Below are 27128 nucleotides of genomic sequence, written 5' to 3' on the forward strand. Positions count from 1 at the left end.
AAAAATCAAAAAGTACTTTTCGGCCCTCGGCGAACTCATGAATGCTTTTCGTAAACAGATACCACTCGGAATATGTTGAGTGGTTTTGAAATCGCGTTTTGTTTTGTTTCCTGAAGCTCTGCGCACCGTGTGTGTGCCCGGGTAGGCGGAGCCCTTAACCACCTGACGATAATAGATAAACCCCCCCAAAAATATACGGGAAGCCTACATACAATTCACAGGGATGAGAACCACACCCGAACAACTCCGAAGTTCTCCGAATTTTGCCGATCATTCGTGAAAAAAACCCTCATAGTGCAAGGATTTATATATTTTTTTACGGTCATAGAGTATCATATATAGCGCTAACCAATTCTAACCCACCTTTTTTATTTTAGTTACTATAACCTAACCTGACATAATGTAACCTCCGGGGGGGGGGGGGCAAATAACTATTATTTATTTCACTGACCGAAGCTAACCTAACATTTTACTTCGGTAAACTTCGTAACTGTTCGGGTTGGGGTTGTTACTTTCGTCCTTGCGAGTATTGTAGGTTATCCGAAATGCATACGCAGGGTTGGCTGACAAAGCGACAAGACTATCGTTACAATTTGACTAAAGATAGCGGCGAAAACTCCTCAGAGGTCATCAGAAATTCTACCTCTCATCGAAATGACCGACGTTTTCTTTTTTCCGAGGGAGGGGGGTGATTTAGGCCTTGCCATCTTGAAATTTCAAATATTTTGGTAGGTAGGCCTACTGCTTGAAATAAAGCTTCCGTGGTGAATGTTTTGGTTCGATATGGCATAGGACTCAGCTTTGGCTACTTTTTTTTAAAGTGGTGTGATATTACCGTGGTAGTTGTAGTCGCCCGCGCGAAATAACAAGTTTTTTTTTTTACTTCGTGGCACCTGTTTGCAAACACGTGGTTTTCGACAAGGTATAGAAGGTCTGGGAGACGTGATTTATTACTGGACGTGCCGAAATTTTCTGATAAACAGTAGGATCGCAGCAAAAAAAAAAGATGGGAAAATACATGATGGCGGAGCCTAAACCACCTTGAGGATCACTCATCGATAGAGACTGGAAAAAAATTCGCGGGTTCAATGACCTCCAGGATTGACTCCACTATCCTTTACACACTCGGGCAAAGGTCAACTGTTCATTGGCTGTTGACTTGTGAGTCGTCTCGATTGGTTAGCCTGTGATTCGACACTTCTATGAGTGAGGGTTTCTGATTGGCCCTCTCTCCTCCAGATTAACAGTGAACCAATGGCAGAAGCAGCAGTAAGGTATAATTATTTTAATTGGACTGCAGTGGCGTAGCCAGGATTTGTGTATGGGTTGTGTTAAGATGCATGGGAAACACCCCCCCCCCCCCTAATTAAAGCGGGGGGTCCTGGGGTTTTCCCCCGGGAAAATTTGGATTTTAAGGTGTAAAATAGTGCTATTTTAGCAGTTTTTGGTACTTAAATTTAATTTGTGTGAGTGATGAATAAGAAATTAAAGACTTGTGCTAAGGGGGGGGGGAGGTGTTTGAACCCCAACCCCCCCCCCCCCTTTTCCCTTTGGCTACGCCCCTGAATTGCATTCCACGAAATGAATCCGCGAATTTTTTCAGGTCTCTACTCATCGAGGATCATTTAGCCTGAAGGGTCCTTCAAGGATGTATTCGGGATCAGCATCGGTGTGCGTCACAGGACTGGCCACGTGTATTTACCCCCCTCCCCCTTCTCTTCACACCCCACCTTGGGTTACTTCCTGACGGCCCTGGTTGCGACTCCAGAGGAACTGTAAGGAACGCACCTTGTCGGAAGGGCGTCAGGGGATTTCCTCTTCCCTACAGATGACCTAGTTTCATTTTTTTTCCCCTTTTCCTCCGGGTTGTTTTGCTCTCTGGAAAGGTTCTATTCCGAACAGAAAAGCGAGAGAGAGAGAGAGAGAGAGAGAGAGAGAGAGAGAGAGAGAGAGAGGGCGAAGACCCCGCCGTCAACTCTTTGTTTTTTTTTCTCTCTCTCTCTCTCTCTTACTTTGCTATTCTTGTGTTCCGAGAAAAAAAAACATATAAGAATGTAGACACGGAGACGGTATGAAAACTCACCCCGTATTCCGAAAACAGAGGAATATACGCACTCGTCGTGTGACAGTAAGCTGACTCAGTGGCGTACTCACTCAGGACCCAATCCAGGGGAGTGGCACTCAGTAGTTCATTGTGACTGCAGCTTTTTATTTCCTTCTATACATTTATATATATATTTACTATAGATAGCCTCGTGTTTAAGTCAAAAAAGATCGTGCAAGCGAAAAAAAAAAAAAATATCATCCTCCTACCCTCCACGAAATTATTTTCAGCATACTCTCGTGGCCACGATGTTGTTTTTGTTTCACGTAAATTACGTTTTCACTTGTTGAACCACCGCACAGTGAAAGAAAAATAATCTTAAAATCAAATTGACGGTTTCATGTTGTTTTCATGATAAACATGCATTATCAAAAAATTAGCCCCGGGAAGAAATCTTGCGCTGGCTGCGTGTTGTGACCAGTGGATGTCCCATGGGAGGGGAAAAGGAGCAATCCCTTCCCCCCTAACCCATAAATATTTGAATTAAAAACAAAAATAGCTAGATTTAAAAAAATAAAAACCATCCCGATTCGAATTTAACCCGTTATCTCAATTTGGAGCTATTTTAGCGCTACACTTCTGTGTGAAATTTTTTTAAACTTTATTAATCTTAATAAATTAAAACCACAACTTTGATGACGATTTTTCAAGACGTGAGGAATTCTTTACAGTAGTTTTTTTAAACGGCAATTGATTTTTTTTTTTCCTTCAAAATTACGGACTCCTTTCTAACTGGACGTCACGTATTCCACACCACCCAAAACCCTTACGCCATGTCCGTGACCCCCGAAATTCGAAGCTGTGTCCGCCATTGGTCGTGACGTCGCGTACCTTGCGTAGTTTAGGCCAGGGTCTTAAAGACTCGTTCCACAGCGGCACGGAACAGAGTTTCTTCAATGGCACGTGCGGACCCGTACGTATTACCTCGGCAATGCTGAGCTCTTCCGTTTACGTCGCTCCGTGCGGCCAATAGAAGCCGAGTACATGGTTATAGTGGTAACCGTGTTTTTTTTTTAATGTTCTAAATACGTTAAAAAATTGTCTAAAGTTCAAGAACATATAGTATCCGTAATTACTTCGTCGTTTATTTTAATTATTTATGTAAATTCTGCCCGTGGTGTTGGTTTCGTAACCTTGAAATGCAATCTCATTGGTTGCCATTATTTGTTACGTCTCCGGCGCATTGCGGAAGCAGCAGACGCGATGGTGAAAATGTTCCGTGAGATCCGTCTCCCGTTTCACGTGACGTTGTAGAACGGGCCTTAAAAGCTGAGAGTGAGTGCGAGCGTGTTTTTACAGCGAGGTCTCTGACCTTTCCGGACCGCTTCTTCTTTCTCGCGGCGAGTTCTCGTCAGGGTGTCCACAATTAAAAAAAAATATTTCGTACCAACTTAGGCGAGAATAAAGTACTAGATTTCAAAAAAAAAAAAAGAGCACTAAATTATAATTTGTTATGGTTTTAACAATTTATAAAGTTATTATGACATTGCAATGCTCTAACTTAAATATCACACCACACACACATACATTCCTTAGTTTTTAAAAATAATTAAGCTTAATAATAAACCATATTGGAGTTACTGTAATATTATTATATTAAAGAAAAAAGTAATAGATCTGAGCGTAAATGTACTTGACCACTAAAAAACGTATAAAAGTACTAGATCTAGTCAGGGCAGCAACTAGAGTCTCTGGCACCCGGGGCATGAATGGATTCATGCGCCCCCCTCCCCCCTCCCAACTATTTTTTTGCACATACCACACCAATAAAGCGGGGGGTCTGGGGGTCCTCCCACGGAAAAATGGTGCTATTTAAGCATTTTCGGTACCTACACGTAACAGTTTCTGTGCTATTGTAACTTCCATGCATGAACCCAAAATGTCCATAAAGTAGTCCGTATAATCACTAGACTTGTTCATTAAATATGTTGAGACGTTATATTGTAAATCAGATTATACATTCCTGGCATGCAAGTTAAAGAAACTTTTTACCAGTTACCAGTTGTAGTAGGAATTATAATGCAAGCGATTTCGGCGCCCCCACAGCTTTGCGCCCGGGGCGTATGCCCCGCTTGCCCCCCCCCCCCCCCCCCCCCTAGTTGCGGCCCTGGATCTAGTACGAAAGTTACTAACTGTGGACACCCTGGTTCTCGTCTCCTCTTCCCGCCCGTGGGTGACCGGAGCGCTTCGGCGGATGCAGACACGCGCGACATCTTGCGGCCGCGCGCGCAACTACTACTTCCAGCCGGGTTCTGTATTCACCGACCCCGAGTCAAGACGCCAGAATTATCCGAGCACGTGTATTTTTTTTACTAATTATTATTATTATTTATTTTTGACGTGATAAACGCCTTATAAATCGATGAACGCCTGAGCCGAGCGTGCAAGAACCGGCCAACCACCGTGCGAGGAAATCTTCTATAATACCAAAACTAATTGTTCGTGATTATATTTAAACAAATTATTTAAATTAAATGTGCGAAAACTGTAAATAATATTTTAAAATTAAAACAGTATGCAATTTTTCTATCAATGTTTTCTTATGACGATATCACGTGAAATTATCGTCCGTAAACCGACTTTACAGACAACCCCCTTTTGTGTGTGTTTTTTTTTTTTTTTTTCAGGAATGGAAGTCTTATGGACGTCTAGGTGATTGTAACCGTGATTGTAACCGTGATTGAAAGTTGGGTTAGGTTTAGGTTAAGTTACGTAATGGATACATCAAGTGATATTTACAACGTGGAAGATACGTTAGAAAACTGTTTCACGGACATACGCCGTTTTTTGTTTGTACTGGATGCCATAGAAAAAAAAAACCTTCAAGGATCTCTGCTGTCCGTTCCGTGAGGCTTTTCTTTGTTTCCAGTGCAAACTAAGCGATGGCGTCAGTGAAATTGTTTTAAATCGATGAGGTAAAAAAAATGTTCTTTTAAAAATTTTGTTTCTATTTTCCGGGAGGAGAGATATTTTTGTTCTTGTCTAGTTGATCGTAACTGAAATGAAAAAAAGATGGTTGAGGTTAGTTTTTGACGTGACGTATAATAAATCGATGAACGCAGGCTGCACGCACGAAAAAGTGTCCCGTTACGCTCATTGTACGCTTGCGCTGCTCCAACAGAAGTGAAAACTTAAAAGTTTGTTTATAAATGTGTAATATGTAATAATTTCTACGTCAAATGTAAGTAAGAAAATGAATCTGATTACTAGTATAATTTCAAGTATTTATTCTTTTATTATTAAAATAAAAACGATTCAATTTTATTCATAAAACTATGCAATCATTTCATCAATGTTTTGTTATGACGTTGTCACGTTGAACTATCGTCCGTAAACCGACTTTACAGACAACCAATTATTTTTTTTTTTAAATTTCGATTGCGAAGTCGCACGAAGCGAGCGATTCCAACTTCGGGCATGTTCGGGGAGAGGAACTGATCGGGGCTCGGTGAGTCCGTGGGCTTCCCGGGCGCTAGTGTTGTTTACGGCGGCGCCGGTTGACGACGCTTGCAGTTCGCGCCCGGGCGTCGTGCGGCGCGCAAGCGGGTGGGAGCATCGGGCGTCTGTTCCAGGGCGTCGCGACGCTCACGCCGTGGGGGTCTGCCGAGTGCGCCCTCTCAGTGAGACCTCCGCCGCTGCTGCCGGGCCGTGCCAGCACGTCGGCCATTAGGTAGACGCAAGGTTTCATTCTTCAGGGGTGCCCACAAGGGGGGGGGGGGGAGTAACGACGCAGACTGCGTCATTAAAATTTCAAGGGGGGGGGTGGGTTGAAAGACGTGAAAAATGTATATATTATTTACATAATTATAGCTTCTAATGTGAAAATACGTTTCTGGTGCTTTGATAATTGAAAGGGATCTTGTAAATCAAATTGGCAACCCCGCACTTTCCTCAACAAAAGCAGTTTGGCATCTGTCGGTTCAGGATGGAAATGATATGACCAAAATTATTATTAGAAAATCAGTTTTAATTAATGCAAAATCTGATAAAATATAATACTAAAAAAGTATAATATTATAAAATAATTGAGTAAATCATTGAGAAAATGGCATAAAAATTTCGGAGGGGGGGGGGGCATCATTAGGTTAGGGGGGGGGGGGGGTGAGTCATAGTGTTTGGGGGGGGTGGGGGGGGGGTGCACCTCTGCATTCTTATCCCAATATCTTCTTATTTTAAACAGCAGAGTCCAGTGTTTTTAATTTTTAATTTTTTTTTGACGTGACAACGTCTAACAAATCGATGAACACCGGCCGCACGCACGAAAAAGTGTCCCGTTACGCACATTGTCCCGTTACGCCGTATTTTTTCTTTTATTATTAAAAAAAGTAGCATCTGTCGGCGAGTGCGGTAATAATATTTTATCTTAGATATTTGACTATAGTTTATTTTATATATGAAACTTGTTCATAATTATATATTTAAACGAATAGTTAATGTGGTTTTCATTGCTTATTGCAACAACAGTTTCGGCAATAAAGGTTAATTATTCTTGCATTTTAAAAATCTGATTACTAGTATAATTTCAAGTATTTATTATTAAAATAAAAATCATTCAATTTTATTCATAAAAGTATGCAATCATTTCATCAATGTTTTGTTATGACGTTGTCACGTTAAACAATCGTCGGTAAACCGACTTTACAGACAACCAATTTTTTTTTGTATGTAGACTATCCGGTTTTGATATAGGTACATATTGCATCTACGTATTTGCAATTTTACGATAAATGTAGTAAGTTCGTCCAAAACCGATACAACCCGAACTATAAAAATTAATCCGCTAATATTCGGAGTTTAAAGGTGATTCAATAAAATATGCACTTTTAAAAAAATTAAATTCTTTTATTATGCATTTTGGTGCGAACTTTGTACGGAAGTAGATACATTGCTTGAATTTCAAACATTAAAAAGGGTTGTGAACCAGGTTTTTGGTTAAATGCTGCTTCTACTCAATGTCATGATTTGACGTGCATTTTGGTGATGTATGGTGAATCGACATTCTGTTCTGTGTTAATGCGGTTTTATCGCAATCAACCATGTAATTTTGTTCCTAACTGTAGGCATATTCCAGTTGGCACTGCCAGTCGCTGAAGCAACCTGCAGACGCAGAGATTTACAGTTTTTTTCCCCGCCATGCTATAAGTTTTTTCAGTAGGTATATATATTTGTTTTAATTAAAAACAGTTGTATATAAAGTTTTAGTGGCCCTACTCTTCCTCATGTCTCGATTGTTGTCATCTGTGTTGCTAAAAGCTGTGCTAGTATTATTTAAGCACGCATGCTAACTTGAAACCTCTGTGTTTAGTTTCACAAACAGATATTTCATAGATTTTTTTTTCCCAGACGTCGGAACTGCAATAACGAGACGCGGAGAACCAGGCATGTATTGAAAAATATCGCGTAATTCTAAACACGTGGTTTTCACCCGCGTCACAAATAAAAAAAAAATATATTTGTTGTCTGTAAAGTCGGTTTACGGACGATAGTTTAACGTGACGTCATAACAAAACACTGATGAAATGATTGCATACTTTTATGAATAAAATTGAATAATTTTTTATTGAATTATCACTATTTTGTATGGATACAAAGAAGGAGTGAAATGAAATCTACAATTTAATTGATAAATTTACTTTTATTTGCACTCATTAATTCAATTACGTTTATTACTTTAACGAAGAGATTATTTTAACTATAACTTTTATTCATGTTTGCTATTTAACTCCTTCCAATCTGTGTTATTCTGTTAAGGATAGGACGATGATAGGAAAAGTAGGAAACGAATTTGCGTGTTTCAAGTTTAATGTGCCTCGAAAAAGTCAAATCGATGGTTGTTCCAATCGAATGGAAGAGAGAGAGATGCGGCGCAAGCGTACAATGAGCGTAACGAGACAAAACGTAACGGGACAATGAGTCATCCTTTTTCGTGCGTGCAGCCGGCGTTCGTCGATTTATTGGATGTTGTTACCTCAAAAATAAACTAGCTTATACAATCGTACCCTTCATTGCATACGCACAACACACACGACTTCCACCAATGTTTCACTTTTTTTAATCGACATGTTTGAAAACAATGTGTTTTAATTTCAATTCAAACGTTCCTTCGAAATAGAAAAAAAAATATTGCGGAATACATTCCAAATTTTTAACGGATAAATTTTATTTATTTATTTTACTATCATCTTTATCGATGGCGAAGTTACGGCGATACGTCTTCTTTTACACAACCACATTGTCTGCTATTACACCTTAAAAACTAAGTATAGCATTATAAAAAAATACGACACAATAGGTAATAAGATAGAAAACAGCAGAATTGAAGTTTTATCTAAATGTTCGAAGATGAGGTAAATATTACAAAAATTTAACCACAAAGCTAATGTACAGGTAACTAAAAATTAGGCATAGTCATGCAAATTATGGAAATATAATTAGCACTTGAAAAATCTCGTGTTGCCAAAAAAAATAAAAAAATAAAAAATTAAAGTAGTTTTACAATGAAACCAGTCACTCACGCATTCACAAACAGATTCAAGCAGTAAGTAGGTAAGCAACGAAGTCGTCATGGTAAGTAGGTGTTCCAAAGAATGTTTATTTTTTTCAGCCTGGGTTAGAAATTAGCTGGATTTATTGATTGCCGTGCCGCCTGGTCAAAACCTTTAAAAACATACTAGGATAATTATTATAGGTATTACTAGCAAAAGTAAGAGGAAGATTCTGGGCACAGACGTGCGGGCTGTAAGGACGTGCGGTTGACAAAATGGCAAGAAATTCCGAGCAAATTTCGGTGGCTGTAATAAACAAATTTAATAAGAAATAAAAAAAACATAATACTGACAAATTAAAAAAGAATGCTTTCTTTCCACACACACCATAGTTAGAAAAAATATATGACCCACATTCTGTAATAAAGTTAATAATAATACTACTTCTTTACAATACTTTTGGAATTAAGTGGTTTAGTGTTCATTTTTCCTAAAAAAATGTTTAGATGATCGCTGTCTTATATTTACACGAATATGTTACACCATGTTACTACCATGTTACACCAACAGAATACAGATTTGCGAGAGTGGCGATGTTTTATGCTTGAACCGCGCCCTCAATAGCGTAGGAGCGGTACAGGCTGTAGAGGATGTCATTAATGAAGAGTTGGACAGAGTAGAAGATAGTTGGGCGCATGGACTTTTGGTCCGCTTTCATATTTTGTATCCATCTCTTGATTTAATTTCAGTTAAGCACTTGGAAAGTGAATATCTTATTCATCAGGACATTTATGACGCTCTGCGTTATGTTAAAAGAATTATACATAGGGGCAGGCATTTTTCGCGAATAAATCTGAACGCATATTAGACTGCAACAAGGTATACCCACACCAGAGGTTTCTTCCTTGTGATTGGCGGCCGTCTGCGATACAAGTCATTGCCATCTTTGACCGAGCCACTCAGGAGGCGTTTGCTTCCCCACTGAATGACAGTGATTGGTGTTCTGACAGTAAACATGGTACCTGAGAGAAACTCACCCAATCACAAAACACAGATGGTGCTACAATGTTTTAACTTATAACTTTTCTCGGAATCTTTTCGCGAAATATGCATGGCCCTAATTATACGTTAAATTTCGTGTCGCGAGTTTCGAATTGTCAGTTTATTTGCAACATGAACAACACGGGAACACATGATTTTGCTCGTTACCGAGGTTTAAGTGTTTTGCACATCACTTGACGAGTACGGAAATACTCGCTCATTTTTGTTTTTTCTTTTCATGGTTTGATGCACAGACAAACTTTGCAATGAATAGTTCAAAAAAACTTGGCTGCACTTGAAATCTCTACATTTTATTGTTGCTTTATTATTAATCGTTAAGAGACCGGAAAAATTCGCGGATTCCTTCGAGACAGGCTGGAATCCAAACTCGTTTATCTTAATGCTGCGACAGTGTTTGGACCGCAATTTACCTGAAGGACTCTGAGCCAATGGCAAACACTCGATAAAAGAAGTATCGAATCATAAGAATCGCAGTAAACAGGTGTCCCGAGTCGGTAGCCAATGACCAGGTGATAGTTGCCCGAGTACATAGAGAATCGTGGAGTCTATCCTAGTGGTCATTGAAACCGCGAATTTTTCCAGTCCCTATTAATCGTCAACCCGAAGCGTAAACGTCATATTGGTCTCAGTGTCAATGAATACTGAATCTTGAATTTGGTGATTACTTTCCCGGTGCTATATTCTTGTTGGTCGCAAGCTCTGTTTTTGCACGTTTTAATTTTTTATTACCGAAATTCCATTAAAATGTTTTTATTTTTTTTTTTCGCTCGCGATTAATCTGCTCCGTAGTTTTTTTTATGATGCCGAGGCTTTCAAGCGGTGGCGTGGATACCAGTGTATGCATACACATTTCCGGGAGAGAAAAAAAAAGGCGATGACGTATGATTTAATTTCCTTCGGGTTCGCGGCTGCAGATGTACAATTATAAATTTACTCTCTCTCTCTCTCTCTCTCTCTCTCTCTCTCTCTCTCTCTCTCTCTCTCTCTCTCTCTCTCTGTGACAGAACGTGGGCATGTCTGACGTCCGGAGCAATTAAATTTCATGCCTTAGTGAATCAGCGAGAACAATGCGAAAGAAATGTCTGTTTCCTTACGGTTGGTAGCCTGTTAATAACAAACGATTCCCAGTTTTCCGTCAGCGAGCGCGCGCACATTAGGAACACACATAAGGGGATGATTCCCTGGATTATTTCACAATTATAATTTCGTGTTTTACTCATAATTTAAATTGAATTCATAAAATACCGATACGTTAATGGTTTGTAAATATTTTTATCAATAAGATGGGTTCATTCATATTGTTTAAACTAATACAAATTAATTTGTATTTCAATACCCACATAAACTGATGTCTGTATTTTTTGGATGAACTATTTTGTACTTACAGGGTAGACCTTTCAATCATTAATATCTAACATTTGGTTTCCTAGAAATATTTAAAAACACATGTTTTTCTAAGATTTCGAGAAAACCATTATTTTTAGTTATTTACATATAATATCTTTAAACTAAATAGTGGTACGACAAAGACAATTTTAAAGAATTATTTAAAAACCGTTTACTACTTGATTAAATACTTTTTGTTCATTATAAAATTGTAATGGAATACAAATTAGCCTTAATGGTTTATAAAACCATTAAGTAAATACTATTTGAATAAAATTATTAAGCAAAGCTAAATCATATGCCAAAACACAACATTCTACAAGCAAAATAACTCGATTGCTTGTGACAGAAAACACAAGATTTTTATTTAGTATTTTATTTTATAAAGTAATATGTTTTTTTAAACCTTTTTTAAAATTCGGTATGTAGAGTACCTTACATTATAGTTTAAAATCACAAATAATAATTGAATAGTTTAAATATTCTTTGTTCATACGTATAAACTACTCGTTTTATGTTTGGTTTGTGAAAATTATGCCGTTTTAAAAGTAGGGCTATTAAAAATTACGTTTATATTTTTTTATAAGTAGGAAAAATAGTACGTAAAACAGAAATTTTTTAATACTTAGTAACCAGTCACGCATATTATTTAAATTATTATTCTGTCTCGGCTCTCACCACAAAAAAAAAAAGAAGGAAATATTGCGTACCCCAGAATATAGCGTGTGTAATTTGGTTCGTTTTGCAACGTCCGCCGAAAAAAAATAAAAATAATTTTTTTTTTGCCTAAGGACGAAACGAAGATAAGCCCTAATATTTTCATATTCGCGGGAGATTAGAAGCCCTGCGTTGGTGTAATGACCGTTGGGTTAAGTGCACGATCAAATCTTGAACATCAAATTAATGAAGCTCTCAGTTAAATCTGTGAGAATGGCGATCTGAAAATGTATGTAGGCCTATTCAGTGCTGGGCTGGAGGGGGGGGGGGGAAGGGGACGCCAGGGAAAGGAGTATTAAAGCTTTAGCGACGCTCGTGCGATATAGTCCGGTGCAGGGAATGATTTTTAATTCCAGGTGTGTGTGCAGAATGGCGCTACGACCGGATTCAAAGTGAAGAGCGATTTATATATACGGGTGCGCCCCCGGACGATTTTGCGGTTTTGGACCCGGTGCGGAAGTCGCGGTAATAAATTCCATATGCCGCTACTTTTTTTTTTGGTCGAATTTGGTGGGAAAAAAGGGAGGGAGGGGGTGAAGCATCCGTCCGCGGCGCGATGGGAAATTCCTGATCAAGGAGGATGAGGGATTCAATCCGCTCCATTTCCCGCGAGATCTCCAGAGTCTACGTCGACGGCCCTTCCTCCCCAACCCCCTACCCCTCCCCAACCATCTTGTCCCCAGCCTCCCCGCTCAGATTTGACATGACAGTTTCATCAATGGACCGAGAGAAGCCTTTCGCACACCGTCAGAAATCACGGCAACCTTTTTTTTTCGGCGAAGAAGTTCGTAGGAACTAAACCACACCGTATTACGACTCCTTGTTTCGTTGGAAATGTGTTTGGACCTGCAGGCGGCAGGAAAAGAAGATTCATTTGAAACATTTTTTTTTTATATGGACATACGACATTGCTTGTTTTCCCTGTAATGCCGCAAGAATGGACAATAATGATAACTACACAAACACACATAAAAAAGTCAAAATCAGCCGATGTAAAATGTTTAATGAATACAGACAGGGGGCTAGTTTAGGTTATATTAGGATAGGCTAGGTTAAGTTAGGTTAGGTTATATTAGGTTAGGTTAGGTAAGGTTAGTTTTGATTGTGGTATTTCGGCGTTAAGGTACATTTAAGAAACACACACAAATTCATTCAGTTGTTATTTCGGCGTTGTGGTACACAGCAGTTTTCTAGCTGGCGGCGTTGTGGTCAATTTTCACATTCGGCGTTGTGGTATTTCGTCGTTGTGGTAACGACCCGACAGACAGCACAGAGAATTCCGTGAAAGGTGTTAGAAAATATACCGTGGTACTGACGAACACAGTGAAATAGGAAACCTTTTGTGTTCGTCTGTGCCGTCGCTGTGTTGTCCAGAATACCTGTTTAGTTTCACAGCTGGGTTTCTGGGTTCGCCTGTGCTCGCTGTGTTTTGCTTGTGTCGTCCATCATCTTAGGATCCCGTCTTCTTTGTGTGGTTGTGTTGTTAAATGTTGTTGCTTGTCGGTTTTTTTTTTCTGTTCTTGGTAGAGTTATTTGTTCCACTCGGAAATCGGTTATCCGGCTCAGTTTTGTGGCCCACGAATTTGGAACTACGAAGAACCAAAGACCTTTGAAATAATTCAAATTTTCTAATAGTGGTTGGTTTATAGTTGCTGGGTTTGAATCAACCTTTACTGCAGTATCTTATTGTTTATCATGAAAGTGGAGTTTGCAATGCTAACTTGCATTTAAAAAAAGGACAACGTTGTATTTATGCATTTAAAAGCAATTTATTGCTAAACTTACACATTTTGTTAGTGTCGGAAATAAATATTTGTGAAACTATTTTCCGAAGAGTGAGTGGTACCCATTATTCAAGAGGGGAAGTTTCTTTAGTACCGACAACTCGTCCCGTGGGGTAGATTGTTTTGAAGTTTCGTTAGTCTCCAAAGCCTCAAAATTTGTCCGGTATAGGAAGAACGTATGTATTTAATTTCCTCAAAAGTCCAATGTTTTAATTACTACTGCACCATAATTATGTTACCGTGTTAAAAAAATGTTGCACAGGCGCCATAATTTCGGTACGTTATTTAAGAAATTATGGTTCGCGTACCATGTTTTTTTTTTAATTTTTATGAATAGATTATTTGTTCGTGTTTGTTTTGTTTCGTTCACGAACGGTTTTTTTTGGGTTGGGGTGGGGGGGGGTGGGGGGTGGAAGGGGGGTCATGTCTTCGTGCAAAACGAATCCTCTGCACGCGGTGTACCGCGAGCCATTCGCCTGGTTAGTATTAATTCATGAACCTTTTCGACTGTGTAGGCGGGAGGGTGGGAGATTTGTGATTCCGCAGTGCCTATTCGGCGCGCGCGCCGCCGCCTGGTTTAATGTAATCCGTGAGCTTTTCCCTGGGATTGGTTGTCAGCCGGATATTCTTGATTCCGAAACTCATTTTGTTCGTATTATACCTGTTCCCTGCGGAATGGACCGAAAGAAATAAAAGTACCAGGAGGGGTAATTTTTTTTCTTCTTGGAGTTACTTTCGATCAACGATTCCGACGGTAAGCTTTACTTAGATTTTCTTTTAAATTTTGCTTTTTTGAAGCTGTTTTTATGGTTTAGTACTTCAGAATCATACATTAAGAATTAAATACCGTAGTCATGTTTTATTTTAAAGATGGAACTAATTCTTTATGAGTAAGTTTCGAGTTTTCAATCGTTAAGAAGCCTTTACTCTCATTTTATCTTTGGCCATTGTCCTGTCATACTTTATGGACACGACAAATCTTACGTGCTCGGTCGTAAACTATCCTTTACAGGAATATCATGATTATTTCTGTTGCATAAACGTCGACTTGTTTCAAAGAAACGCAAGAAGTTTAGCACATTTAATGTTTTCACGGTCAATTAAAGTTCTGTCACATAATCCGAAGCAAACACAGAAACGTCGAGTATTGTACCACTGTTTTCCGTGCACATTCATAGCAGTTTCTTGCAGAAGTGTATTAGAAAATTAATCGTTTTCAACTGATTTAAAACAAATAATAATTTTTACTGTCATCTCCAGTGAATGTAGCCTTTTATTTTGTCTTTAGGCCTACGTCCTACCAAAAATATCCGGTCGTGATAGAATACCACACCCCACGATTTTTTGTAGTGGGGAGAGAGGAAGGGCTTATTTTAAGTTTATATTTATTATAAAATTTGTCGATACTTATCAATAATTGTTCATTCTCGGCAGTTTCGTGTGCTCAGTTTCTCTTCCGTTATATCAATAAGTCGAAAATCGTTAGATCAATCGTTTTATAACACGAGGGCGTAATACTACCGAATGGAACAAAACATTTTATTTCTACTTCATAAGTAGGAAGTAAATAGGATTTTTTTTTTTTCGTATCGTAACATTTTCACTCGCCCCCAAATCACAAGAAACGATAACAAATCGAATAATCTGAACTTGTCACAGTAGCGTACATTTAAAGCCCTCCCCCCTCTCCCCTCTCAAGCATACAAACAGGGTGGTCACATCTTCAGAAAAATAAATACGTGATTTATAAAATGCTCGAGACATTCAGATACATCACGAAAAAAAGAAAAAAAAGAATAATATGCCGAGAGAGGATGAGTAGTTCTGTTTCCGAAATTTGTTTTTAAACTGTATATTCCGAGTTCATCGTTGTATCCATAGTTATATCTCGCGATCGAGTTGTATCGATGTTGTATCGTCTCGATCGTGCTCTTGCTAGACGTAGCAACACCCGTCCACACAACGCACACCTCAACAGGGTCAAAAGTGATCAACGTTTAGTTTCTGTAATTATATCTGGTTCTCCTTTTTTTTTTTGTACATACAAAAAAATTTCAAAATTAAATTTTGGCTGATAATTATGTAAAAAAATAATTCGAGCTAGTCTTTCAGAACTCGCCAGGTATGTGTAACATCTGACCTCTGTAATGAGCAGATGAACGTGATAAATATACGCAGATTGTATTTTTAACTCATTTCTGGACGCGAATCACACGTAGTTTCCGCACTCGCCGCTAGAATTCGCTGCCAGAGCAACTACGTCGACTATCGAATCATTCCATTTGCTGACCGAAATTTTAAACTACATAATTAAATGGCTCTGATAAAGACGAAAAAAACCTTGAAAAAATAATAAACCCCGTCTTAGACCTGATTTTATAAAATTATTAACATACTGTCCATCTTGTTAAAATTCATTAAAATCTCAATACTTTAAAGTTTACCTACCTTTGGCTTTGTGAACTTTCCTTTGCTTCATCCGCCGATGGTAGCACTGTGGTACACATTTCCATCCGTTCCGTTCACATGAAATTACTCCTACCAAATGTCGTATACATAGAGCTATGTTGTTACACGGGAATATTTTTTTTGCGCTTCCGTGAACAGTTTCCCATTTCACGTTCCCTCATCTTTGCGGACGGGCGTGAACCAAAATTCAATTGAAGTGCATTTCTACGCCAAGGAGGATAATGATTACTGTTTTTGTCATACATACTCTATGTAGTTCGCTGAAATAAGTAGGTTGTGTTGTACGAGGTACAGGAAATCATATCTGATATCAGGTCTGTAGAATTTACGAAAACGGTTACAATCTAATGAACACATAAAAGTATTTGCATTCAGTATCATAGCTTCCGACTCGATGGTAGGTATTCGAACTTGGGCGTTAAGGGCTACGCCTACATGGGCACACACACGGTGCGTAGAGCTTCGGGTAAAACAACGTGATTTCAAAACTACTCTAGATATCCGAGTGGGGTCTGTTTGCGAAAAGCATTTAAGAGTTCGCTGAGGGCCTAAAAGTACTTTTGATTTCGGATTAAGTTTTTAAACTGCATTTTTAGAAGAGTTTTGAAATGGCTAAAACGCATGTTTTCAGAGTAATTTTTAGGCGTATAATAACTGGTACATATTCTTGAAAGCACTTAAGGTACTAGCATTACACCTTTATCTTCATTTCTCCGCCATATAATGTTATGGTCACCGCTCAAATTTCACAGTTGTCCTGTGCACGACGAGAAGACTGCGCGCCAGTCCAGAGGCGACACCGCGCTAGAAGCACCGGCGAGCGTCGCGCTTATCATCCCGCCTCACCGACACACGTACACCACTGACGAGGCGAGGCCCCTTAACTGTTCGACACGAGAACTCGCTGCATGCTTCCAGCAGGTGAGTGTTTGCGCTGCTAGAACAAAACCTAACTGGAATATTTTTTATATTTGTCGGTTTTGTTTGCCGTGAAAAAGAATTCATTTCTGGTTGTGCTTCCCTGTTACCCCCCCCCCCCTTTCTGCCCCCCAAAATTATGTCGCGGCGAGTGCTTTCAGCATGCGAGAGCCTTGTTTGATTCAACCCGACACGTTGATTTAAACACGGACCACGCAGGGGGAAATTTTTGGTTTTTGCTAACAAAAGAAACAAAAGAAAAGTGTTTAATTTGCTCCCGTCATCCACGCACGAGCGTGTTTGCTGTGGTCGCGCGTTTTCGGCGGATACATTCTCTGGGGTGAAGGGGGGGGGGGGGCAAACCCATTTTTACCGGAAGGTGAACGTTGAATTTCTGGGTCGCCATATCGCCGGATGTTTTCACGCTTCCGTTTACGAACTCCAAAGGAAAGGTTTTTTTTAATTGAATGCTGTGAATGCACCAAAAAAAAGTTGACTTGACTGACCGAAATTCGGGGACGTTGTTTTAATTAATTTTAGAAGATATTTGTTTTACAGGTTCACGTAGAATCGCAGTCATGTTTTGGTTACAGCGTAGTGAATTGTTTTGGTTACAGCGTAGTGAATTGTTTTGGTTACAGCGTAGTGAATTGTTTTGGTTACAGCGTAGTGAATTGTTTTGGTTACAGCGTAGTGAATTGTTTTGGTTATTCTATAGTGAATTATGTGTTGGTTGTTGTATAATGGATTGCGTGGTGGTTATTGTATCGTGAATTATTTGTTGGTTGCTGTATATGGTATTATGGTGAAATTTATTTGGCAGTGTGTGTAACATTTTCTGATTATTTTTTTTTTACTTGAGTAGGTTTTTGAAATCAATATGGCCAAATTAAGTCCAGCATTACGAAAAAATGGAATATTTTAAAGCGTTATATACAAACCGTGCGCTGTACAGTTGACTTATATTTAGGTTAAGAGTCTACGCATCCGCCAGTAAGAACGATTTTGAAATTGTTCATGGTCATAAGGAGTAATAGACGTACATACATCTCGACCTGGAGCGTTCTATTCCGAGATATTTTCATACAGTAAATATAACTAACTAGCTGTACCCTGCCACGTTTCGCTGTGGCACATTGTGATTGAATATTTTTTTTGTTTTTCCACTGTATGCGTAGATATAAAGACTATCTGGTTTTCCGACTTGGGAACACGCAACATACAGTTGTCCATGTAAAAAGCAATCCGCATCTAAATCTAAACCACACAATTCTAAAGATTGACCTTGAGCTTCATTGATTGTGATTGCAAATGCCAATCGAATTGGGAATTGCAATCTTTTAAATTGAAATGGTGTATCGGTCGGGATCATGGGTATTCGAGGAATGAGGACATATTCACCTTTGAAAGGCCCCGTTAAAATCGTTGCTTCCACTACGTTATTAATTAATCTCTTAACTGAAAGTCGCGTGCCGTTGCAGAGTTTTGGCTGATTAATATTCCGCAAGAGGGTAATTGGCACACATATTTTCAATTTAAGTATGTGTGGTGGTATCCCTGGCTGATCAAGTGATTTTAAAAATTCCGTAGAACATATTAATTAAATTTAAAATTTAAATAAAAGGTATAGGGTCTAAGGAGTTCAAAAAATGAATAGCCTAGAACCATCTACATGCAATCCCACATCAAGTGGTGATAGACCCATACAAAACATAACCTCTACTTACGATTGATGCAATTGTTGTTATTGGCGATAGAACATATTAATTAAATTAAAAATTAAAAAAAATTTATAGGGTCTACGGAGTTCAAAAAATGAATAGCCTAGAACCATCTACATGCAATCCCACATCAAGTGGTGATAGACCCATACAAAACATAACCTCTACTTACGATTTGGATAACGGCGCAGCTCAATCGAGACACGATCACACTAAAGTACCTCATTCATATTGTATATATAGTCCCATACCGGTAAGCTTAGTCATTTTTTAATTATTGCACCTCACAATAAAATCATTCTCATTGTATATTGCCATTTCCCGCTCGCTTCACTTGACATAGTTTTTTCCATTGCTAAGAGAAATCCTTTGGCATGGAGAAACGTTTCCATAACAGAAAATTTGTGTTTTTTGTTTTTATTGGTGAGAAAACACATTAATAAAATGGCGCAGTTACTTTTTCGCGGTTGCGGGTATGTTGCTGACGTGAAAAGTAGATAAAAACAATCCTTGATGCGGGTTGTATATAATGGTAAAATTTCAGCTCGATCGGTGCAGAACTTTTTGAGTTTTTGAAGCGTACACAAACCAACATAACATTTTTATAGATATAGATTATAATAGCAATATATAAGATATAAGCTATAAGATAAGAATTATTTAATTTTCAAATGTATTGTACGAAATGTATTTTTTAATTTAAACGTATTTTTATTAATAGAGTCGAAAGAATATACTTTCAAATTAAATAAAGTTTTTTATTCTTTCTTGAAATATATATATATACATATTTGTGTAAATTATAGTCGTCAAGGCACAATGGTCGAGTAGCCTGATGTGCTTGAACTTCGACAATATGGTACAGCATCGTCGAGCGTGGTCACAACATAGTTGGGTGACCATGATATTTAGTTATAGAAACTTTTTTTTCCGACTTTTCCGGTGGATTTTCCCAAACTTTTATTTCATATAAACACTCTTCTGTTAAGATGCAATGTTCTGTAAAAATTTCAATCCAAACCATCGTATACTTTCCGAGTTTTGCGGCCAAATACATACGGAAGCTAAATTTTTATATATATATATGTATAGATGATCATGCCTGTTTTTTTCTCTCTTCAATTCCAGGTGCCCCGTATACCAAATAAATATAATTTTCTGAAAGTTTCATTAATTTAATTTTAAGTTCTGTCAATTTTTATCTATGTTCATACAGTAAATGCACGACAAAAGTCTGAACGTTGCCAAAATTCTAAAATACTTTATTATGGCTATGTTAGTGCTGACGAACACTGGCAATCCGTCAAAAATCAGTGTTATCTTCCTCCGAAATACGATATTCATTTTTTGGCCCTTATTTTAAAAACGCTATGCATGAAAAAAAACTAATTTTATTTTAACTTGACAGTTTTTTTCTGTTACAATTTTTTTCATAAGGCTCGTGAATATCGTGTTAAAGGTAAATCATAAGATTTAAAGATTGTAATTGAAATAATAGTAATAATGAAAACAATTATTTTAGAGTGTTCTACCCGACACGCCAGCGGGAAAAAGCTTGTTTGTGTTTCGAAGACCACTTTAACCTCATAAGTGTGCAGAGCGACTCCTCAAAATAATGGTGATTATAAAGAATTTGTACATTCTTGCGATAAGTCACATTCTGTTGCATAAATTACATTATTAATCAAACATATATCATACCAGGACAACCCTTCAGTACGTTTCAACGTGACCCTCTTGAACATGTTGGCACAGCGTCTAGCATTCCACCGGGGCCCGGAAAACAAGGCTCAGCGTAGCTGGTGTTGATTTCCTCAGTTGTGGCCGTTGTCCGTTGTTTGAGCTGTTTCATTGTTGTGTATCTTCACCTGGTGCACATTGGATTTTATAAATCCCCACGCAAAGAAATATTTAAAAAAAAAAATGGGTTGGGGGGGGGGGGGATAAAATCTAGTGACCGTAGAGCCCACGTTCTTGGCGAGCCTCGACCAATCAATCTTCCAGGAAAAGCGTGATTTAGGTAGTCCCGAACAATCAGGGCTGGAACGCGACGGTATACATAATTGCATCACTAGAGGCCTGAAAAATTCGCGGGTTCATTTCGTGCTATGCTAAAATTCAAATAATTATACCTTAGCGCTGCTTCTGTCATTGGTTCACTGTTAATCTGGAGGACTGAGGGCCAATTAGAGACCCTCACTCGTAGAAGTGTCGAATCACAGGCCACCCAGTCGAGACGACTCACAAGTCAGCAGCCAATGAACAGTTGGTATTTTGCCCGAGTAAGTAGATGATATTGGAGTCTATCCTGGAGGTAGTTTAACCCGCGAATTTTTCCGGTCTCTACCCATCACTTGTCAATTGTAGCTCCAAGAATTGCTCCGAACACGTCCGTTACCAGGAATGGTCTCGTCACCAAACATACAAGTCTCGATAGATATTATTAGCATTGTTTCATGTTACCTGCAAAAAAAAATTCGTAAATGATTTCATTGATTATCACAAGTCGATGTATGATTACTTCGTGATCATCCTGTACCGCATCATGGTAGGTAGCGTTCATATGGCACCTGGGTTGAATTCCCAGTGGGGTCAATCTTGGATTTTTATTCTTCGCGAGTGGGGAAACGTGAGTAGGTGAGGTTTCTCTCGAAGTACTCCACTTTCCCCCACACCGGCGCATTGCGTTTTTTTGTTACGTCGCACCGTCAACGTTCCGTCCGTCCGTAAATGACCTCGACGTAAACAAGACGCTCTAAAGCTTCTTCCTCCATTCAAAATTCTTCTCTCCCCTGGACCACGTATGTTGAGGTCAAACATGCAGAGTTATAAAAAAAAATCCACGCCATTTCAAAACGGCACAAGAAATTTCCGAAGGGTTTCTGTTTACAGAAAGCATTCAAGAATACAGAGTGTGAATGAGTAGTTCTGCGCCTGAATTTTTTTTGACATGCATTTTTAGAAGATTGAAATTTTTTTTCTTCTAAAAACGCGTGTTTTCCGAAATAAATTTCAGGCTCGAAACATCCGATGCAGATTCTTGTGAGCTCACGAGGGAATTACAGGTAGGTATTGTATTTACCTTCAATTCTCCGTCACGTAATGGTTACTGTCACCGCTCAGATCTCATAGTTTGCCCCCGTGTACGGCGAGAAGACTGCGCCAGTTAGAGACGATGCGAACTTCGACCTTATGATCGTGCCTTGACGAGGCGGGGGCCCCTTAACCGAACTTAAATAAATTGCCCTTAACTTCGTTCATCGCAGGAAAACTTCGTCTTCGCAGGTGTGCGCTAGTACGTCATCCACCCAACGCTCTTGGAGCGATCTTTTCGAATAAAAGACTTGTAGCTTAACACACGGATTCGAGGGGAATAAAGAAAAAAAAAATAACGGAATTATTTTTGAAATTACCTTTTCGCTCTACGGGACGGGCGACGTACCGGAATGTTCCAATTCTTTTTCCTCTCTCTCTCTCTCTCTCTCTCTCTCTCTCTCTCTCTCTCTCTCTCTCTCTCTCCTCCTACCTCTTTCTCTTACCTTTCGCGCGAGCTGCGGCTACAAAGCGAAGATAAAGCTCGGAAGAATTTATCTTCCGGGCGTCTTTGAAGCAGTGCAGCGCACACTTTTCCCCCCCGGTCATCTCTTTTTCCTCATCCCCCTTTTCGTCTCGTTCGCGGACGCATCTCCATCGTTCTCGCCCCGCGCACAATGGGGAATACTCCGGGAGTTGACAGTTGGGGATCGAGGAGGGGGTAAGGTGGGTTGGAGAACTCTCATCTCTCTGATGAAACCTTTTGTCGACGCCGATCTCCGAGAGAACGGAGTCTGGCGACGAGGTGCAGCGTCACCGCGTCATATCCCGGCCGGTGTTGGGTCGAGTTATCGATTCCACATCGAAGTGCACGAACAGTCGACTTTAATTTTTACACTGTCGTTCATCGTGAACAATTTACTTTCCCCGAAATACGGTTTTACTTTTGTCAACCCATTACTCTGTTGTTTGGCGTTCTACAGGCAGATTTCTTCCATATATTATATATATATATATATGTTAAGAATGTTATAAAATGAAGTAGCTTACTTCTGGGTTGTAGCAGATTCCTTGGCGAATAATTCACCGACGTTTCGGTCGACATTGCAGTCGCCCTCATCAGGGAGCAGTAGGTAACACTGGACTATTCACTTAAAAGCTAGTGAAGGATTTGGCTTCTGTCCATGGTAAATAACCATCGCAGATTAAACTCAAAATTGTACGTACTTAAAATACAACGTAACAAAACAAACATTACGTAATAGAATTACTTATTCTAATAAAACATGAAATACAACTATAAAAATTTCCTTACAACAGCAATACAGTCGTTGTTTAAACGAATTTCAACACCTACATTAACTAAGTTCTCAACAAAATATTTTTAAAACCCCTCATGGGTAAACATAATGAATGTCGGCAATCGAGAAGCCTAAGATGTACATCAAGTTCTGCCCCTGCCTGAACACGCCCGAATATTCACCTTCGGCCAACCTCGGGATTTGTTTTATTTTTGCGCAGGAAAAATGAATTCAAATATTAAAAGTGGTCGGTTAGGTTAGCTTCTTTAAAACACTTTAAAACACTATGGACGGTTAGTTAGGTTAGTATAGCTACATTAAAATAAACAGAAATATAAATATATATAAATACACCCGAGGTTGGCCGAAGGAGAATATTCGGGCGTGTTCGGGCAGGGACAGAGCTTGAAGTACATCTTAGGCTTCCCTCGGCAATTGCGTGAATCCATAGGTAGGGTAGGGCGGGGTTAGTTGAGCATAGGGGCAAGTTGGGCAATCGAAATATCTCGAAAACTATTCTCCTCACGCGAAGGCATCAAATAGCGTGAAGAAGGGGTCGCGGGAGGGGAACTCAGCACGAGACCGCCAGTGGCTACTAGTCGATCGAGTGAAGCAAACGCGCAAATTGTTTATTTTGTAACCAAAGCGTAAAATAATTATAAAGCGGAATTTTCGTCTGTAATAGTTAAATGCTATCCGATTTTAATCAGGCAAGTGTTAAACTTCCATAAATTTATAGTACTTTTGATATGTATAAATATTTTGGGTATAATGCTAGCCGGTTTTTCATAACCTCACTTTTGTTTTAAAATTTCGGATTAGGATTAGTTGAGCTATAGTTGCTCAACTAACCCCACGACTTAAAACTAAAGTAATACATGCTTTTTATTTTTTTTAGGGTGCGGACTTATAAAATAAAGGCTACGAGATGTTCTTACTCTACTCAAAACTTAAATGATGCTGCAAAGGCGGACAACGATGAGGGAAAAAGCGTGAATGCCGCCGCAAAAGAATTCGGTATCAAACGGATGACTGTGGCCAGATTTTTGAAGAAATTAAACGAAGGTGGTGATTCATCCATGGGTTATGTAACACCGAGGCAAGTATTTTCTCTCACGCAAGAGGACTCTTTGAAGAAATACTTGTTACAATTGCAACAGTGACAACTACGATTAAGTTTCCTATATCTCATTAATATGTTCTTTTATATATTAATATTTTCTTATTAAGATAAGCTTTATTGATAATTATATAAACATTCAAGACTGAATTTGATCAGAAAGACTGAAACTAATTCCAAAGTGAAGCTTAAGATACGTTGATGTTTTGTTGATTCTATTTTCAGTTTATTATTCAAAGAAAATTACTTTTACTTTGGTTGTTTTGTCACTAAAAGACTATAAATAAAAAGTTGATTATCAAACAGAAATTTTATTTCATGTCTAGTTAACATTCAACCCATCATTTGGCTAGACATTCTAAGTGCTCAATTTACCCCATACCCTCGCACAACTTACCTCACCTATGGGGTACGTTGAGCATACTTGACTTTCTGCATTTAAACAGCTGTAGCTCTTAAATTCGACTTGTAAGAAATAAATTACTATGGACACTTTTGCAAACGGATAAATTCGTAATCCTTCAGTATGCATAACAAGCCATTAATACTTATCGTTGAGGAGCTATAACTGCTCAAGTGCAAAAGTGCTCAACTAGCCCCGACCTACTCTACCTATTGTAATGTAAGCTGTAAACGGTTATTTTTTTCCACAAACAGTAGGAATTAAGAAACCACCATTCCAGAGTTCATTCAGGAACGTCTTTAGTATATGGAAAACTTATTCCTATTTATCACAGGTAAACAATAAATGGCGGCGGCACAGGTATTGTAAAGTTAGATATAAATTTTTAATTTTTTCACAAACTAGAAGAAATCACATAACTATCCCTTGGGAGTAAATATAGAGATGTGTGTAGTGTGTGAAAACCATGTTTTCAGATTATTTTCTTTCTTTTCTAAAAAGCTGAGACGTCCGATGATTATAAATTAAAATTAATAAATTTGAATAAACATTTAGCATACTTATTAATTTTCATTATTAATTACAATTTATCCCGATTATTTTACAAAATTAAACAATTAATTTTATACACGTGTATATATTAATATTGAATACTGAGTAAGTATTTATTAAAAATGTTTAATTTAATTGAAATGATACTTTACCAACTGTTTATGGTATCACTCCAGTAGTTTTTATTATTTTATTTCTATTAATTATATGCATGCATATTTAAGTTAGTTTTTTTACTTCGCCAAGTAAGTGTAACTTCTTATGCGCGTACATAAGTACACGCACCAATTTTTTTTTAATAATTGAAAACCTACATTAGGATGGCCGAACTGAGACTCGAACCCCGGGCCTCCAGAGAGCGAGCGCAGTGTATTACCACTGCGCCACCTCGATCAAAGAAATTATTTGAGAAATGAGCCGACACAGTTGATAGCAAGGTGCTACAATAGGATGTCGATCAACCACAGAGAATAGATCCGCTTTTGATACTTCACGGTACTACGTTTCCACTAATTTGTTTTCCCCCGTGAAGTTCGGTAAAACTTTCCTTTCTTTCACGGACGTAATAACAGATGGCTGTTGTGCTGTGATGTCGTCGAAGTTAGGGTAAAACGAGGGTATAGTCCCGGTCGTGTAAAATGCCTCGATTTGACCTTTTTTCAAATTTAGTATTAAGTATCCCTTCTCTCTCTCTCTCTCTCTCTCTCTCTCACACACACAACAGCGCTTGTAAACGACTAGATGCGATCGTCACGTGTTCGCGACCAGACATCACGTGTTGCTTTATTGCTTTTGCGAGGGACGTTTGGTAACTGTCACATTGGTGGCACGTCGCACGAGAGACAGTGTTTAAGCGTGTTAATTAACTTGCATGGATATGAAAATCCCTTCGCGAGGTTCGAAACGCCAGTCAGTTAGCGCGCGCGCGCAAGTTGCACAGCTTCGCCTTCCGCATGTTTGTCCTCGTCGCACGCGCCTCGTGGTAATAAATAATCGTCTGCTCTGTCTCTCTGTCCTCCCTCCTCCCATCCTCCTTCTCGCCATTCCTTTCTCGTTTAACAACCCCCGTTGTGATGAATGGAAATTCCCCCCCACGGCGGAAGCGGCAGTGGGTGGGTGTTTATCGGACCTCGGCCGATGCAATGTGAATGGAGGGATGGTTTTGTGCTGGACATTCATCTCATGGCATACCATACACTTGGGCGGAGGGTGATGAGCGTGCCTATTTTGGATCCACCCCCCCCCTCCCCAGTCCACCACAGAATCTTGATCATCCGAATTTTACCTCGGTTATATATATTTTGGATCTCGGCTACTCGAGTTTTATCTTTTGTTCTTTGCGTTAGACCTAGTTTATCCGCCTTACATCTATAGGTTTGTCAGCGTTAGATCTCTGTTATCCATGTTAGATCTTGTTCATCCATGTCGGATCTGTGTTATTCGTGTTGGATCTCGGTCATCCGTTTGGATCTCGTTTGTTCGCGTTAGAATCAGGTTTTTATCCGCCTTACATCTCTGTTTATCCGTGACGTATCTCGTATGCCGGCGTTGGGATCTCTTGTCATCCGTGTTGGATCTCGGCTATCCGTTTGGATCTCGTTTATTCGCGTTAGAAATCAGGTTTTTATCCGCCTTGCATCTCTGTTTATCCGTGACGTATATCTCGTATGCCAGCGTTTGGGATCTCTTGTCATCCGTGTTGGATCTCGGGCTATCCGCGCGACGCCTGTTGTCGGAAATTGATAGCTTGGGGGGAGGGGGTTGTGGAAGTGTTTAATGTTTTCTCGTTCCGAGTCGTCGGTTCCTTCTCACCGTTCGCTTCCTCTCGACCCTTCCTTTCCCCCCTTCGCTGTACCGCTGCCCCCGGGGTTCTCTTCGGATTCTCCACCTCGTAATTTATTCCCGGTGCTTTCCTCGTCCAAGCAACCCTTTCACCCCCCCCCCCCTCATTCACTGTCTCCACCCCCGAGCGCCATTCATCACGGGACGGACCATCCTGCCGACAACGGGGGCTCTCCTTTCCCGTGGTTGGGAGGGGTGGGGGTGGGGGGGGGACCTGTCTCATGCACCCCT

At 39.4% G+C, this 27128-nt stretch overlaps 1 long non-coding RNA gene across 1 annotated transcript in view; it reads left to right on the plus strand.

The window, feature by feature from the left end:
* The first annotated feature begins 5502 nt into the window (after nt 1-5502).
* LOC134540011 (uncharacterized) overlaps nt 5503-27128 on the plus strand; it is a 63900-nt gene continuing 42274 nt past the window's right edge. Inside the window, exons 1-2 of the long non-coding RNA XR_010076382.1 lie at nt 5503-5774; nt 16760-16928. This is a non-coding gene — a long non-coding RNA (uncharacterized LOC134540011). The remainder of the gene's footprint in view (nt 5775-16759; nt 16929-27128) is intronic.

This window comes from Bacillus rossius, chromosome 16, assembly GCF_032445375.1.
Source record: "Bacillus rossius redtenbacheri isolate Brsri chromosome 16, Brsri_v3, whole genome shotgun sequence".
Classification (NCBI taxonomy): domain Eukaryota; kingdom Metazoa; phylum Arthropoda; class Insecta; order Phasmatodea; family Bacillidae; genus Bacillus; species Bacillus rossius.